The sequence below is a fragment of the Panulirus ornatus genome, chromosome 67 (assembly GCF_036320965.1).
Source record: "Panulirus ornatus isolate Po-2019 chromosome 67, ASM3632096v1, whole genome shotgun sequence".
In the NCBI taxonomy this organism is placed as follows: Eukaryota; Metazoa; Arthropoda; class Malacostraca; order Decapoda; family Palinuridae; genus Panulirus; species Panulirus ornatus.
In genome coordinates this window covers 6,085,269-6,104,383 of record NC_092290.1, presented here as the reverse complement: position 1 = coordinate 6,104,383, position 19,115 = coordinate 6,085,269, and the positions used below count along the sequence as shown (strand labels likewise).

The 19,115-nt window shown below is 50.5% G+C and overlaps 1 protein-coding gene across 1 annotated transcript in view; it reads right to left on the bottom strand.

The window, feature by feature from the left end:
• Window positions 1–18,158, bottom strand: part of LOC139747070 (glutamate receptor ionotropic, NMDA 2B-like) — a gene marked incomplete at its 3' end in the record, with an annotated part of 143,801 nt that extends 125,643 nt beyond the window's left edge. Inside the window, exon 1 of the mRNA XM_071658861.1 lies at window positions 18,049–18,158. The remainder of the gene's footprint in view (window positions 1–18,048) is intronic.
• Between the last annotated feature and the right edge of the window lie 957 nt (window positions 18,159–19,115).

Below are 19,115 nucleotides of genomic sequence, written 5' to 3'. Positions count from 1 at the left end.
TATATATATATATATATATATATATATATATATATATATATATATATATATATATATATATATATATATATATTCCTATGAGTCAACGGCGAAAATGAAACACGATAAGTTCCCAAGTGCACTTTCGTCTAATAATCACATCATCAGGGGAGACACAAGAGAGAAATAAAAGTCAGTTGACATACATCGAAGAGACGGAGCTATATATATATATATATATATATATATATATATATATATATATATATATATATATATATATATATATATATACTGAAATTATTTCACGACGAATAGTTTGCAAGCAAGGTCTGCCTTCGCTATACCTTCAGGGCCAATACATACATCATTTCATTACGTCCTTCTGCAGCTATCGTGCGGAACCCACGTAACGAATGACGGATATAAATTCCACAGATTACTGTCCGTAATGTGTGTGTGTGTGTGTGGTGTGTGTGTGTGTGTGTGTGTGAGGAGGGCGCCTGGAGCGGGGCGACGATGAGGAGGTGCGAGTGTGGGACGGAGGTGAGGAAAATGATGAGGAAAAGAAGAATGAGCAGGAGGAGGAGGGAAGAAGAGTCAAGCAAGGTGACCATGTATGAAGTGTTCGAGCTGGGGCACACACACACACACACACACACACACACACACACACACACAGATCAACCCGCACATCAAACAAGAAATATGTACAGATAAAGATTGGGGGGGAAAAAAAAGTCTTCTCTCGCCATCAAAGCCGCGGGTCGTCTTCTATCTCCCCCCCCCCTCTCGACCGTCCGGGGGAAAGGGGGGGGGGCGGGGGGCCTTGAAAGTCCATCAACATTAAATATAAATCATTTTCCTTTCCTAAGCACTTTGGAAAGAACGTGATTAAGACGGATTATAAAGTCTTTAAGAAGATATATATATATATATATTCTCTCTCTCTCTCTCTCTCTCTCTCTCTCTCTCTCTCTCTCTCTCTCTCTCTCTCTCTGTGTGGACTGTGAAGAGTATTAAAGTGGGCAAAAATTCTCGCGGGCGGGCTGGAGGAGGGGGAGGGGAAAAATATGCTTCTTTTATCTGATCTATTCTTGAGCCGCTGCTGCTGGCACCGGATGTGCCCCTCACCCCGGGTCACCACCTCCCTGATCCCCGCCTTCAGCTCCTCCGTCAGGTGTGGCGTCTCCCAGGGCCGCCCTCCTGACCGTGTCAACGTTGACAGCTGCGGGCTCTGGTCCGGGCGTCACACACAAACACACACACACATGGACCTCCTTAGTGTAGTGGTCAGCCTGACTGACGTACAGGGCCCGCCTGGGATCTCATCCGCATAGGTTCGAATCCTGGCAGCGGCAGCCGGTCCACAGTCCACCCAGCTGTTCATCCTACCATTGGAACTGGTCGATGGAGTGGGTACCTGGCATAAGCCTGTGTGTGTGTGTGTGTGTGTGTTACAGGGAGAGAGTTTTACACTCTTGTTGACGTCGCGGGACAGAGCGTGACGTCACGGGACAGCACGTCGTTAAAATGGGAGCGATACACAGCCATTACGGGATGAACAGCGACGCTACATGGCCGGGGGGAAGGAGGGGGGGGGGGGGAGCGTCGGGGTCGACCAAATCGTTACGTATGCAAAACAGCGGCAAAGCCTGACGTCACGGGGCGAGTTATGGCGTCACGCGGTGGAGCTATGAAGTCATGGGGTCGGTTGGGGGCGCTGGGTGGCACCTGCTAATATCATCTCTAATTACGGGTACAGTTACAAGCGACGTCATCGCGCTATTTATGAACCCAGGGAAATACATAATGCGGGAGGGGGGAGAGGTGGGGTGTAAAAACACCCTCTTTTTTTAACGAATGGTACATTCAAAGTGACGTCACTCCATAGCGGCGGCGGCGGCGCGCGCAAGGTGGCGATGACGTCAACAAAGACCGCGCGTCGGGTCGCGCAACACGTTCCCCTCGAGCCAGCCGGCCAGCCTCAGCAACACACGACCCAACACCGTCCTCTCTCGTCCTACACCACTAAGTTCACTGGTATCTAACACAGTACAGTATATACCACACTAAATGACTCCTACATTCACCTATCTACCCGTTTATCTCTATATCTATCTATCTATCTATCTATCTATCTATCTATATATATATATATATATATATATATATATATATATATATATATATATATATATATATATATATACAAAGCCATACCGTAAAAAGTTTAACAATAACATACACCTTGGCCAGAGCCATGATGACATTTCCTAAAATAGATCTCAGCGATAAAAATAAACCGCGGGAATTTTTACGCTACAACCCTACAACTCTCCCAGTCTCTCCTGTGATAAAAAAAAAAAAAAAAGAAGGTATAGAGTAATTCCAGCCTGGTGTTCCCACCACCACTACTACATGCCCATGGTCGTAGGTAACCCTGGAAGAAGGAGTTTGCGGTACACAGCGAGGCGCCTAGATGGGCTTGGGAGTCGATCCGGACTCCTTAATAGAAAACGGATCTAGTACTGCCTCCTTGCAGACCTTAATTTACAACTGAGGCCCTAATCATGTCCATCCCATTAACGCTGTATATATATATATATATATATATATATATATATATATATATATATATATATATATATATATATATATATATGTATATATATATATATATATATATATATATATATATATATATATATATATATATATATATATATATATCCTAGCCTGAGCCAAGTACCCATTTTCTTGACCAACCCCTAAGGGTGGATGAACTGCTGCGTTGACTGTGGACCCACTGCCGCGACCAGGATTCGAACCTAAGCGCACGTGCTGGTTCCTTCTTCATTACAGTTCTGACACCACAGATGGACAGTCCAGTGTTGTTTACAAAAACCTTCGTTTGTCATGTACGAGTGTGAGGCGCCGGTGGTGGGGGGTTTCGAACCCTGATACGCAACGGTTTGCAATCGCGTCTGGTGTCGCTTGCGTTCGAGACGCATCCTGTGGTGTGACGCAACACCAGAGACAAGTAATTGTTCTGCCCTGTGTTAGACGCGTCACGCGTGGTAGGTTAGCCTCTGTGTGTGTGTGTGTGTGTGTGTGTGTGTGTGTGTGTGTCACTGGTGATGGCTTCGCCTGCGTGTGACGCATCACATATCATAGTTTCGCCCGTCACAACCCCCACGTCACGGTTTGCGCTTAAGCACAACGCGTCACACTTTGGTCTCGCGCGTGTACGAGGCGTCACGCGCCACACGTAAATCAACTCTCGCCTGTGACGCGTCACACGTCACCGGTGACGCGGTCCACCACACCACACCACTACACACACACGACAGGTCAGCAGGAGCGGTGGTTCTAAATTAGAAAACTCTATGCATACAGTTAACAGCCTTAAAAATAGTTCCCTGGCTAATTTGAGGGTGGAATTCAATCAAAAGATTTTGTGGCTTCAAACGGAGGGAGGGAGATGCTCTGTGTGTGTGTGTGGGGAGGAGGGAGGGGGCGTAAGCTGTGGTGTGGAACGAAGGGGTTGCGAAGTGGGGGGGGGGGAACCGTTCAGCTGTGGTGGGAGGGTAATGTGTGGAGGGAGGAGAAGCTGTGTGTGGGTGGTGGGGTGGGGAGGACAAAGTGTGAGGGGGTGGGGCGGTAAGCTGTGGAGAGAGAGGGGGGGGGAGTAAGCTTTGGGGGTGGGCACGTAAGTTGTGTGGGGGAAACTTAAGCTGTGGGGAGACAGTAAGCTGTATGGGTGCCGCTCAGCTGTGAGAAGCCCGCAAGCTGTGGGAGGGCAAGTAAGCTTGACGAAGAAAATATAAAAAGGTTTATAAAAAGTTTGGGCAAGGAGCAGCAAGCCGACCATAAGCTCCTCCCCAGACACAAAGCCTCTCCCACCTCCTCCTCCTCCGCTGCTGCCGCTGCCCCCACCACCTCCTCCACTCCATCCTTCTTCATAAGCGTCCAACCCGACCAGCACTCAGCATGGAGGCCAGGAACCAGCCATCTATCACCGTGCCCCCGACACTGACTTTAGGTCCTCACCACCACCAGGTGTGGCGAGCCCCCACCCACCCACCAACCCACCCTTCCATACCACCCACGCAACCACCCATACCACCCACGCACCCACCCTTCCATACCACGCAGCCACCCTTCCATACCACCCACCAACCTTCCATGTACACTACTAGGAGAGAGAGAGAGAGAGAGAGAGAGAGAGAGAGAGAGAGAGAGAGAGAGAGAGAGAGAGAGAGAGAGAGAGAGAGAGAGAGAGAATAACATGAGCAGCTCTGGGGTATTCCTCTATGACAGTCTTGACGTCACACACACACACCCTTCCTCACCAAGAGCATCTTCACTACCCTCCCCCTCCTCCTCCTCCCCAATCCCTCAGGTCCAGGGACACCGCCCCTCAGTCCCGCCAGAGTCCCCTTGGTCAGGCAGACCAGACGACCCTTCAGGACACCCCACACACCCACCTCACATCCCATCCATCCTGGTGGAAACCACCTCACACATCCTCATGACCGTCTCGCCTCGAGGAGGCCCCCCCGAGCCTCATGAATGTGCAAATAAAACCAATGACCCGGGTCGAGGCACCTGCCCGACGAAGGCGCCGCCACTGACACAAGCCCTCAGCACGGCGGGCAGGGAGAGGGAGGAGGGAGCTCGCTCGCTCGCGTCCGTCATGGGTGTGTATATATCACATCGAAGTGAACACGAAATCCATTCCTTAGATCTGTGTGCTGAAAAAGGACTGGTGATTGGGAATACCTGGTTTAGAAAGAGAGATACACATAAGTATACTTACGTAAGTAGGAGAGATGGCCAGAGAGCGTTATTGCATTACGTTTTAATTGATAGTCGCGTGAAAGAGAGACTTTTAGATGTTCATTTGAGTGAGAGCCTGAAGGTTCTTTGAACTGGATGACCTAACACGAAACAAGTTCACGACAGGAATAGGGGGTCATAGCTCCTTAAAGTACACACACAGAGTTACGGTTCGAGATGTGCAAATGAGGGCACTGGGCCAGGAGGGTGTGACTCAGGGCTCGACGGTAACCAGGGCTGGTGAGCTGAAGATGGCCGGAGTTTTTGGGGCTGGGTGATATATGAGCCAGGGACGGAGGGTTTAAAATAGAGGGTTTAAGGGCTAACACTATGAACCACAGGTCAGAGACACGAGATGGGCCAGAGGAGGGAGCTGGCGAGGAGATCAAGGCTCAAGGCTCGTGATTAAGGGCGACGAGGTAGGGGTTAAGGCTCAGGGTTCGTGGTTAAGGGCGACGAGGTTGAGGTTAAGGCTCAAGAGCTCGTGGTTATGGGCGACGAGGTAGGGGTTAAGGCTCAGGGTTTGTGGTTAAGGGCGACGAGGTAGGGGTTAAGGCTCAGGGTTTGTGGTTAAGGGCGACGAGGTAGGGGTTAAGGCTCAGGGCTCGTGGATAAGGGATGGTTAAGGGGGTTGAGCTGCGTCGGCTGGCCGACCCTGAACGTCTCCGGATAACAGGGGCGTCAAACCTGGCGACTGGGACCCGGGAGTCGACCCCAGCTTAGGAGCCTGGCCAGAGACGTCCACCCAGGGGACTGGCCAAGGGCGCCTCCTCCTCGGGTAACCTGCCACGGATTGATTTATCGGTCGGCCGAGGCCTCGGGCGTGCCCAGCCGGGGGAAGGAGGAAAAGGATGGGGTCAGCCGACGCCCCCCTGTCCTCCTCCTCGTCCTGTCCTCCGGGATAATACGAGTTTATCTTCATCCCAGACACACACACACACACACACACACACACACACACACTCTCGGCTGAGCCGCCTGGCGCGCGCAGGCACGACCCACTGACAACCTGTTGTCTACTTACGACGCACGTAAGTAACACCGATGGTCAACCACCACTGGTGTATCTCAGCCACGGGACGAGAACTGTGAGTCTTACTCTTTTAGTTTTTGTTTAAGTCGTCTGTGACCCCACTTGCGTCACACCAGCTGTCCTGCAGGAGGCTCGTGGTCAGCTGTCCTGCAGGAGGAGGCTCGTGCTCAGCTGTCCTGCAGAAGGAGGCTCGTGGTCAGCTGTCCTGCAGGAGGAGGCTCGTGGTCAGCTGTCCTGCAGGAGGAGGCTCGTGGTCAGCTGTCCTGCAGGAGGAGGCTCGTGGTCAGCTGTCCTGCAGGAGGAGGCTCGTGGTCAGCTGTCCTGCAGGAGGAGGCTCGTGGTCAGCTGTCCTGCAGGAGGAGGCTCGTGGTCAGCTGTCCTGCAGGAGGAGGCTCGTGGTCAGCTGTCCTGCAGGAAGAGGCTCGTGGTCAGCTGTCCTGCAGGAGGAGGCTCGTGGTCAGCTGTCCTGCAGGAGGAGGCTCGTGGTCAGCTGTCCTGCAGGAGGAGGCTCGTGGTCAGCTGTCCTGCAGGAGGAGGCTCGTGGTCAGCTGTCCTGCAGGAGGAGGCTCGTGGTCAGCTGTCCTGCAGGAGGAGGCTCGTGGTCAGCTGTCCTGCAGGAGGAGGCTCGTGGTCAGCTGTCCTGCAGGAGGAGGCTCGTGGTCAGCTGTCCTGCAGGAGGAGGCTCGTGGTCAGCTGTCCTGCAGGAGGAGGCTCGTGGATTCCCTTTTCTATCGGGTACAGTCATTACGACCCGGTTGGCATTAGGGCTCCCAAACAACTAACTAACTACGCCATTACACCAGAAGAAGGCGCTGCAGGAGTGAGAGAATCAGGGCGGGTTACAGGTATGTCTGGCGGTGGGTACAACGCGCTCCCACAGCGCTGGTTGTGTGATGTACAATTATGAACACACGATACAATACTGTATAATACATCGCCACGATACAATACTGTATAATACAAAGCCATTATACAATACAGTATAATACAAAGCCACGATATAGTACTGTATAATACAACGCCACGATACAGTACTGCATAATACATCGCCACGATACAATACTGTATAAATACATCACCACGCTACAATACTGCATAAATACATCGGCTCAATCACCGCCCTCCTTCGCCCGTAGATTCCAACACACGCAACATCTCGGAAGAGCTCGCTTGCCCGGCCGGAGGGGGGTCGGTAATATAATAATTCTGGGTCTACTGCCCAGCCAACACGATCACCAGCCACGACTGTGGCAACACAACACCTCGCTCGCTCACCCACCACCCAACCCACCTCCCAACCCACCCTGCCTTCCCACCCACCCTACCCGCGTTGGTGGTGATGTGTCGTTTACTATTTTATTTCCCCGCCAGCCTGTGATAACTACTTTATAATTATCTTATGAGAACGGGAGGCCCCACTATCTTGCCAGGAGAAAGGAAGGAGTGTGTGAGTCTGTGGGGGCGTGAGGGTGGGTTGAGGAAGGGAAGGGAGGACCTGAGGAGGAGGAGGAGGAGGAGGAGGAGGAGGAGGAGGAGGAGGAGGAGGAGGAGGTGTCCTGAGCGAGGGGGGGAGGAGGAGGGCAGCGGGTGGTCCTGACTAATTTGTCCCATCCAAACCCCAATTGCCGGGCGGTGCATGACGGCAGCGGCACACACACACACACACACACACACACACACACACACACACACACACACACCAAGCGGGAGCCCGCTATACATGCAGCAGCAGCGGCAGCGGCATCCTGTGGGTGCTACGGACGCTGGGGCCAGCCAAGCCCCTCACCTTCCCCTCCCCAGTCCTCACCTCACCTCACTCACCTCACCTCACTCACCTCACCTCACTCACCTCAGCCTCACCTCACCTCACACACCTCACCTCACCTCAGCCTCACGTCACCTCACCTTACCTCAGCATGACCTCACTCACCTCACCTCACCTCAACTCAGCCTCACCTCACTCACCTCACCTCACCTTACGTACCTCACATCACTCACCCCACCTCACCTCATCCCACCTCAGCCTCACCCCACCTCACACACCTCACCTCACCTCAGCCTCACCTCACCTCACCTCACCCCACCTCACACACCTCACTTCACCTCAGCCTCACCCCACCCCACCTCAGCCTCACCTCACCTCACTCACCCCACCTCATCCCATCTCAGCTTCACCTCACCTCACTCACCTCACCTCGTGTGAGGTGAGGTGTCACGGCACGAGACAGGGGCTAAATCAGAGTAGCAGTTGTTAGACGTCTTGAACACTTGAGCACGACGGTACGACCCCTGAGCACGACAGTACGACCCTCAAGCAAGACGGCACGACGTCGTGAGCACGACAGTTGGATCCCTCTGAGCACGACGGTACGACTTCGTGAGCACGACGGTACGACCCCTGAGCACGACAGTACGACCCTCAAGCAAGACGGCACGACGTCGTGAGCACGACAGTTGGATCCCTCTGAGCACGACGGCACGACTTCGTGAGCACGACGGTACGACCCTTGCCTACGAAGATAGCTTGGCCTTTGATCTGAACCCATTCGGGTCAAGGCAATGCCCTCGCGCCGCGCACCCGTCACCCCTAAAGGTGGCGCGGCCGTGTCGTCGGTAGGGCACCATCGCACTTAAGGGATCTTCACCACCACGCTACCGAAGGGGCGGTTTTAATATTCATGGCCACACGCTGCCGGCGTACGGCAACGACACAGATGAAACACTAAATGGATATGTAAATCACAGGACCAATATGGATGCCGAATGAATCAACCTATATCTTCTTTTTTTTCCTTCTTCTTCCCCGGGTCTTTGTGTCTCACACCACCAGCACTGAACTCCCCATACACTTCAGACAGAGTGAGGACTGGAATGGCGAGGCTCGGGAGAGAGGAAAGGAAAAAAAAAATGGCCTCAGGGTCCCCCCAGTGTTTTGAGGATCAAAAGACTGAGTGTTCGTAACTCCCGTGGCTCTCGTCACTTGGACAGGTCCTGTACCTCCTCCCGTCACTCAGGCGGGTCCAGTACCTCCTCCCGTCACTCAGGCGGGTCCAGTACCTCCTCTCGTCACTTGGACAGGTCCTGTACCTCTTCCCGTCACTCAGGCGGGTCCAGTACCTCCTCTCGTCACTTGGACAGGTCCTGTACCTCCTCCCGTCACTCAGGCGGGTCCAGTACCTCCTCCCGTCACTCAGGCGGGTCCAGTACCTCCTCTCGTCACTTGGACAGGTCCTGTACCTCCTCCCGTCACTCAGGCGGGTCCAGTACCTCCTCTCGTCACTTGGACAGGTCCTGTACCTCTTCCCGTCACTCAGGCGGGTCCAGTACCTCCTCTCGTCACTTGGACAGGTCCTGTACCTCCTCCCGTCACTCAGGCGGGTCCAGTACCTCCTCCCGTCACTCAGGCGGGTCCAGTACCTCCTCCCGTCACTCAGGCGGGTCCAGTACCTCCTCCCGTCACTCAGGCGGGTCCAGTAACTCTTCCCGTCACTCAGGCGGGTCCTGTACCTCTTCCCGTCACTCAGGCGGGTCCAGTACCTCCTCCCGTCACTCAGGCGGGTCCAGTAACTCTTCCCGTCACTCAGGCGGGTCCTGTACCTCTTCCCGTCACTCAGGCGGGTCCAGTAACTCTTCCCGTCACTCAGGCGGGTCCTGTACCTCTTCCCGTCACTCAGGCGGGTCCAGTACCTCCTCCCGTCACTCAGGCGGGTCCAGTAACTCTTCCCGTCACTCAGGCGGGTCCAGTACCTCCCTCGTCACTCTCACGGGTACAGTAACTCTTCCCGTCACTCAGACAGGTCCAGTAATTCCTCCCGCCACTCGGTGTCCCTCGAAAGGAATTACGAGAGGAAGATTAACTCCCGTGGGTGGTGGAGGTGGGGGAATTGGGAAGCCGTGTGGTTGGTGGTGCGTGAGAGGGGGAAGTGGCTGCAGGCCAGGGCTGAGGTCTGTGTGGTGACTGGTGTGTGTGTGTGTGTGTGTGTGTGTGTGTGTGGATGGTAGGTGTGTGTGGATGGTAGGTGTGTGTGTGTGTGTGTGTGTGTGTGTGTGTGCGGGGTAGGATGGTAGGTGTGTGTGTGTGTGTGTGTGTGTGTGTGTGTGTGTGTGTGTGTGTGTGTGTGTGTGTGTGTGTGTGTGTGTGTGGTAGGATGGTAGGGGTGTGAGTAAAGCATATTACTGTCCTGAGGTTTCACCAACCTCCCGTGAGACAGCGTCAAATGCTTTCCCGCAGTCCGGAAACATACCATCCAACCCATCTTCCTCTCTTGTCTAAAACAGAGCTCACTTTCGCTTAGAAGTCTTAGGAGATTTGATACACGTGACCCTCCTCTCCTGGAATCCATGTTGTCTATCACTAAAGGTATTGGCAAGTAGCCAATCTTAACAGACTCCACCGGTCCGAGACATTGGTTTCTATAGTTCAGCACAAAAACTCCGTCACCTTTCTTAAAAGACAGGTACGTTGACAGCCGCTCCCCGTCCAATTCCCCTGGGAATTTCATCTCCCTCTAGCGACGTATTCAAGACCCTTTCAAACGTCCTGTCTGGCGTATGTACTGGTAGATATATACAGCGATGTGTCTGGCAGTTTGGCAGCTAGTAAGAGCGAGCTACGACTAGTGTGGTTCTTACTGTACGGCGGCTGGCAGAATGCGTCGCTGGCAACTGGTTTGTCTGGCATTAAGTATGGATGACCCACACGTCTGGCTGGCTGGGGATGAGGATAAAGCTAACCCACCCTCTCTCTCTCTCTCTCTCTCTCTCTCTCTCTCTCTCTCTCTCTCTCTCTCTCTCTCTCTCTCTCTCCCAAGTCCATCCTCACCCGTCATATGCTCTCGCCTCATTATCAACTTGTTGCTACATCTTAATGATGCAAGTTTGGCGCCACGTCTTGTTAAACCCCCGGGGACTCTTGTTGGCAGTTTTGTTTACGTTCCTGCACTGATGAAGACGTCCACCTTCCCCCTCCTCCTCCTCCTCCTCCTCCAGTGGTGGCACCGACGCGTCTCCTCCGTCCTCTTACAACCTCTACAAGTTCTCTCAGCCCTACATTCGGTTCTCAAGTCTCCCGTACACCTACAGCGGCATCTCACACGGCGAGACTTTTAAAAAAAAAAGCAGTTCTCATACGATGCACCTTCCGTGTTCTATCAGCTCGCGAAGAAAACGGTAACACGGTACGCCCCCGCCCCCCGAGGTGCGCCCGGCCGTCTTGGAGACACCACCGTAAATCAAACCTTTGTCGAGACGTCTTTGTGCGAGTCCTGACGTAGCCCTTGGCTGTGATGGCCAGGCCTCTGAGTTGACCCCTTAAGGGATAGGTCAAGGGGGCGGGCCACCCCAGGGCCGTAGGTCGCGCTCAAAGACCTGAATTACCAACACGACAATGACACCCCGTAATACACCAGAGATACACACACTTCCTCGTCTCTCTCTCTCTCTCTCCTTCACTCCCGGAGCGCCAGGCATGGAAAAGCTGCGACGGAGAGAGAGAGAGAGAGAGAGAGAGAGAGAGAGAGAGAGAGAGAGAGAGAGAGAGAGAGAGAGAGAGAGAGAGAGAGAGAGCAGTGAAGGTCACACACGCACACACACACAAACGAAGAGATGGCGAGAGAAACTCTCTCTCTCTCTCTTTTTGAATGACCTGGGAATGAAATCCCACCCGTTCATCTTCCCGGCGACATCTGGCAGCAATTTTCGCTCGGTGGTGACACCTGCCCGCCCCGCCCCCCCCCCTACCTGCCTCCCACCTAAGGCCTGCTGCTGGACCGGGGGGGGGGGGGTACGGGGCTACCAAATGAGGGACGTGGGTATGGTTCTGTCATGCTGCTCCTTCTGGACGGGTGGAAGAACCGATATCGGTCCTCCACCTGTCTATCTGTCTCATTAGACACCCCCAACCCTCCGCTACATGTGTGTGTGTGTGTGTGTGTGTGTGTGTGTGTGTGTGTAGGGGGCGGGGTGTCAGTTATTTCCAGTGGGATCGTTGTCTCCCCCACTGTCGACATCACCCCTAGGCGTATGATCTCCCCCATCTATCCGACTGTCTATCGGGACACTGACGACTGACGGAAGTCCAGTCTTCCATCTATCTACCTCCCGTCCATCACAGGAGGTAAGGGTGGGGTGAGGGAAGGGGTGCTGTGGTGTGGTAACGCAATACCCGAGCTCCCTCTATCTATTTCCCCATCTATCTAACATCCACCACACGAGGTACGGGTGACGGAAGACTTACCTGGGCTGGATCTAGTCATCCACTCGACATCCACCACACGCAGGGCAGGGCAGGGCAGGCACAATGGTCGGGTGTCACAGTCAATCAACTCCCGCTGCTCCGTAATGGTGGCCACTAACGTGTTTATGTAAATGCTGTGTACGTAATGTACTCACATGATTGTGGAATTACACCAATAATGACATTAAGTGTGTGTGTGTGTGTGTGTGTGTGTGTGTGTGTGTGTGTGTGTGTGTGTGTGTGTTTCACCCCTCCCCTCCCTTCCCGGTGTGGCAAGCCATGTTAAGGTACTGCCCACCTTTACCACACACTCCCACCCACCACAGTACACCCTGCCACACCCTCACCACAGTACACCCTACCACACCCTCACCACAGTACACCCTACCACACCCTCACCACAGCACACCCTACCACCGCCACACCCTCACCACAGCACACCCTACCACCACCACACCCTCACCACAGTACACCCTACCACCACCACACCCTCACCACAGCACACCCTACCACCGCCACACCCTCACCACAGTACACCCTACCACACCCTCACCACAGCACACCCTACCACCACCACACCCTCACCACAGCACACCCTAACACCACCACACCCTCACCACAGTACACCCTACCACCACCACACCCTCACCACAGTACACCCTACCACCACCACACCCTCACCACAGTACACCCTACCACCGCCAGATCCTCACCACAGCACACCCTACCACCACCACACCCTCACCACAGTACACCCTACCACAAAGAACATGACCCCCCCTCCTCACCCTATCCACACGAGCTGGGGGACATGCATAATACTTAACACGTCTACACCACATCTCCCACACAACAGATTAAACCCAGCCCGGCAAACAGCTCTCCCAGATCACCAACTCGTTCCACACGTCTCTGCAGAGCGGGCGGGAACGTTCCCAAAGACCACAATCTACCTACCGTAAACACGCCACTCTTCCGAGGGAAAGAAAGGAAGGGGGGACAGAAGATGGTCCTCGAACCCCCACTGTATAACCTGAGCCCTGGTCAGACCCCGACCTGGGAAACACGCAGCGGAACTCAACCCACAAAAACCTGATCACAAGATGACATCGAGACATTAGGACGACCTCAACCATGAGGCATTACAAGAAATATCTCCACTTAGAAATAAGTCTTCCGAGGAAAGGCTTTTAAAAAAAAGGCTTTAAAGGCTTTAAAATGCTTTAAAAGGGCTTTAAAGGCTTTAAAAAGGCTTTTGAAAGGCTTTAAAAAAAAAGGAGACTCCGTGGTCGCTTGTTGTAAGAGTCTAGAAGGAAAGGAGAGAGGGAAGTAGAGACACAGATGGAGTGAGGAAGAAGTTAAGAGGAAGGAGAGAGAGAGAGAGAGAGAGAGAGAGAGAGAGAGAGAGAGAGAGAGAGAGAGAGAGAGAGAGAGAGAGAGAGAATTAATCTGCTGGTCCTGTGTCTATATTTGACTACGGAATCGCTTATTTGCACGATACGCGGAGAGGGAGGGAGGAAGGAGGGTGAGGGAAAAATTCTACTCTCATGACGCCCCCCTTTCCACCTCCTACCATCATACATCCTCTACAACCATGACCCCTCACACACCCTCTATGCCCCACACCACATCCCCTCCCTTCTAAATCTCCCATCACACAACTTCTACACCCGTGACACCACCACAACCACCCCACTCACTCACTCACCTACCTCCATCGCACAACTTTACCAAACCCGATGTACTGCCAGAGCAATGTCGGTGCCTTCGCGTATCCCGCTCCACCACAACGCTCCACAGAAGTCCTGTTCTACCACATCGCAACACGCAGTTTCTTGCTTAATAACCCTCACTATATCCCACCCTCCGAGTGGCTGTTGTGCCTTCTCACCTGACATAATACTACAGAGGAATGGTCACCGTCGACATTGTAGAAATGGTTCCGAAACTTTACGAGGGATGTGCTGGAAAATTCTCTCTCTCTCTCTCTCTCTCTCTCTCTCTCTCTCTCTCTCTCTCTCTCTCTCTCTCTCTCTCTCTCTCTCTCTCTCTCTTCCACAGTGGGTAAATCCCTAGCCTACTTAACTCAGTGGTGTCCACTGTTAGGGGGAGGAAGGGGTGGGGGTCGAGTTGTGGCCCACTGAAAATAATGATCGAGACGCAGGATCTCAGTAAAATATATATATATAATATATATATATATATATATATATATATATATATATATATATATATATATATATATATATATATATATATATATATATATATATTCCTCAGAATAACCATTGCTGCATCTCACTACTTCTAAGATAACCGTTACAACCGCTCTTCACTTGTCTCCGTCGTACGAGCGGTCGGCACTTGGCTCGAAGTAACATCTCACGATATTCGACCCCCTGTGACGTACTTCCCCAGACGGTCTCATCCTACACAGAATCACACACGGAAGCCCATTCCCAGGGGAGCCGCTTAAAACCAACCCAAGCCGCTTATAAACGAGTCACACACCACATTTTTTTTTGAACCCTGGCCTTTCCCTCGATGGGCGCCTGTGGTGATTATATACCAATCATTCCGACACACGAGGGAAATGACGACCTAATATCTGCTGTTCACGGTTGCTGTGTCATCTTCACAGCCTTTGAAAGCCACCATCCGCCATAGATTTTGTGTGTGTGTGTGTGTGTGTGTGTGTGTGTGTGTGTGTGTGTGTGTGTGTACCCGTACCCTCACGAGGTTCTTTTAAGCAGCCTGGACCTCACTAAGAAGCTTTCCCTTTATTGCTTATTTCTAACTTGCTGCCGTAGAGCCTAGGGTATTATAGCGGACCCCCCCCCCCCCCATCCCTCGAGGGAGGGGTTAGAGGAGGGGTCTGTGGGGGGGTTGGGGGGTGGGGGGGGGTGGCCTGCCTTCCGGAGTGCGAGTGACGTCAGAGGTCGGGGTGGCAGGTGGCTCTGATGGAAGTCAAAAGACTTCAGGGACGCTCCGGGAGGGGGAGGGGAAAATTGGCAGTGTCGCCTCGTGAGAGATTGGCAGAGGCAGTAATTCCCACCTTGTCTGGGCCTGCCTCCCATTGCTTCCAATCCATAATCTTTGATCAGAGAAGAGAGAAAAAAAGAAGAAAAAGAAAGAGTGAATGAAGGAAGAAATTCCACAGCTTCACTTTCGTGGAGGATACACCATAATAACGGTTGATCCTCGAGTTGTTGGTCTTCACGCAAAAAACTAGGGGAAGCAGCTACTCTTCCCCCCCCCCCCCCCCCCGAGGGTGAGGGAACACGCAGATGTGTTCCCGAAGCGCAAGCCGCCCGAACACCCACCTTCAGCCGTATGTCCCAAGACACACTCGCCCATGTCCCAGAGCACACTCGAAAGTCCCAGGACACTCGCCCGTTCCAAGACACACTCGCCCATGTCCAAAGTCATAAGGCTTAACCGCGTCCCGGGACACAATTTGCCCGTGTCCTAGGGTATACTCAACCATGTCCCATGATACTCTCAAACCATGTCCCGGGACACATTCGCCCGTGTCCCCAAGGAACACAAGGCCATCATAGCCATTCTTCTCCTGTGAGGTTTAAACCACTCCAGCCACAAACTTCCACGAAAGTTGAACGTCAATATATTTTGAAAATATTTTGGCATCCACGGAGCCAATAAAAGGCTTCACTATAATTATTTTTGCCCTAACGTCGGCCAATATTTCCAAGAAATATGAAGTTACTATTTTTCCCCTCACCTGTTCAACATCCTCGATATTTCAAAATTTTTCAATATAGGCATAGAACATGGATTCTTGCATAACAATAATAATAATTTTAATAATAATAATAATAATAATAATAATAATAATAATAATAATAATAATAATAATAAAATAATAATAATAATAATATCACATTTAACAAAATAATGCATATAGGAAGCCATTAGTTCAAAACGCTCGCTATGAGATCAAACCAGTTTCAGACAACGAATACAAAATTACACTATACAATATATCAAGATATTTACTGGTTTATTGTCCGGTATGATTTTTCTTATATTGGTTTACTGACGTACACAGTTTTACATATGGTTTTACTGGGTTTTTTTTCCAGTGGTAGGGGTTTATCGGTTTATTTGGTATGGCTTTACTTGTTTATTGGCTGGTGAGGGATTCCGAGAACGTAAACAGTTCTCCTGCAGGGGAAGGGGGAGTGGATCATGTCGCCTTTGCTACTGACGTTTCGTTTCGTCCACTTACTCCTCCTCCCCAGCACATATATATTTTGCTTACTGATGCTACGCTTGCTTTGATGCCCACTAACACCACGATGTACTGCCCAATGACACTACCATGGCGTAGTACCCATTGACACTTCTACAATCTACAAACCACTACCTTTGTCATACTCATATATTTTCCCCCGATTATTTGACTTCCACACACACACACACACACACACACACACACACACACACACATGCATATATGCTACGTCTCTTCGTTGTATATCAGCTGACTTCTATTTCTTTCTTGTATCTCCCCCGATGATATGATTATTACACGAAAGTGCACTTGGGAACTTTCGTGTTTCATTTTCCCCGTGGACTCATGGGAATACACACACACACACACACACACACACACACACACACACACACACACATATATATATATATATATATATATATATATATATATATATATATATATATATATATATATATATATATATATATATAATGTTACTGTGAAATCGCTATAGCCACTATTCTCGTAAAAGTTGGAATCTTTCTTGGAATACCAGAGGCTGACGGCACACTCGGAATGCCTTGAGATTTCGCAGAATGCTGAACACGATGTGAAAATCTCGGAAATGTTTGAGACAGGAGAGAAACATCTTCCATCCCCGGGAGAACGGGGAGGGTGGGAGTCCAGGACTACGGAGGCGTGGGGAGGGAGAGAGACAAGCAGAAAATTCATGAAGAAAGGCATCTTGAGTGTGAGGGAAGTGAAGCTGTTGTATGTTCAACAGCTGGGGGAAGCCGCTGAAGAGAACAGCGGGGAAGGGTAGGCCACATATCCAATACAATTTCTTACTGATAAAGTCACTAATGAAGTATATCTGTATATCATTTCGTTGATAGAACAAAAGAAAATATCATCAAAGTACTAATATGAATGTGGCAGGTAGTTAGGATAGACATGATGGCATATATATGAGTAACATTCCTCTTTTAACCGTGATTAACTTATAAGTTATTTCAAACTCATTCTGTAAGGATAACAACAACCCTGACTCCCCTCCTGTATCCACCAGCCCAGCCACAGTACCTTCTAGCCTTATCAGTCAATAACCTATGATTCCCTACTGTAAAATAATTATTAGAATTTACCAAAGTTAACAAATAATAATTCCTTCATCTGCAGTTCACCTACCCACCTGACCTTCAACCACATAGCTACCTACCACGTAGCAAAGCCACGTCAGTGTTTTAAGTGGGGGGGGGGGGGCACTGGTCAATGACCTCCACTGCTAGAATTTAACCTGTAAGTGTGCGCCTTTATAATTGAACGATTCCAACCCTTTCAAAAGCTTTCTCTGTCCTCTATGGATCCGTCAGATGTACAGATCTTTTCCCTTGATTGACAAATACAGTCTTCATTCATTTTCTCTTTTTGTACATCCTTGTACAAGATCCACAGGGTGGGAGACTACAATTTGTGAGAAAACTTTACCTGAAGCGTTGCGGACATTTGCTATAAAGAAGGCGTTATTTTCTTTTTTTCACCATGAAAATGCTTCCGTGTTAACAGCAATAAATCTGCCTTCACCCACAAGTAAATACAATGGAAGAAATACATCAACCTATCTGGATCTACACTTCACGAAAATAGACAGGAATCCTACGCAAGAAAAGGGGGGGGGACAAAAAATATGCATTAGATTCTACATAAAATTCCACTTACCGCTAAGAGGGTAGTACCTCGTACCACCACCTGAGGTCTCACTTGTTCAGGCCGCTGGCCAAGGATGTTTCCCGAAGATGTCTTTTCCATCGCAATGTTATTTACCTTCCTAGAATTAAATGCAGGTTCAAATTACTGGCAGCAGTATGCGCATCAACAGGCCAATATCAAGGTATCATAAAAACACCAGAATAAACCGTGGCAAGCATTTTAAACAATAAATCAAACCCAGTAAAGTTGTGATATGATTAATAAATTATCTTGTTAGTGATACCCAATGAGCGTAGGTGATTTGTTGGTAATTTTGTTATGAATGTAGGACTGCTCGTGAACTGCCTTGGACTCAGGAACTGGGAACAGATATTACCGTTAAAAAAAATGGCAAAACTACAGAAAATCAATGTCAAAAACATATACAGTCTCACAGCATGTCCCGTCCTTATATCCCTATGACGTCCTACCCTGGTCCCACAACACGTCCTGCCCAGTTGTATGTGTTCCATGGCAGCCTTATATGTGTTATCACAAGTCCAAAACCCTACCACCTCCCTATTACCCAACCCTCCCAAAGCCTGCCTTCTTCACCAACAGAGGAGAAAGTCAAACAGTCATGTTTACAGGAGGTATTAGTATCTCTGAGGAGTGTGGCGAGATGTGGGCGTGAGGAGGAGTAAGTAGCTGTCAGCGAGTGAGTACCTCACCATCCAGTGAGGTGGTGGACAATCAATCTGCTGTTTGTACGATGATGGTAGACAGGCACGACAAAGTGATGGTTAGCAACTGCAATAACTTATGTGGATCATCTGAACGTTTTCCTATGCTAGGTTGGGACTGTAGGTTTGTAACCTAACTTAAACAAATCCAACTTGACCTAACTTAGCCTAGGTTAGGATTGTTGGTTTGTATTCTAAGCAAACCTGACTAACTCAACCTAGGTCGGACTGTTAGTTTGTACCCTAACTTAGACAAATCCAACCTGACCTAACTTATCCTAGGTTAGAATTGTTGATTTTGTATCCTGACCTAAACAATCCTAACCTAACTTATCCTAGGTTAGAATTGTTGGT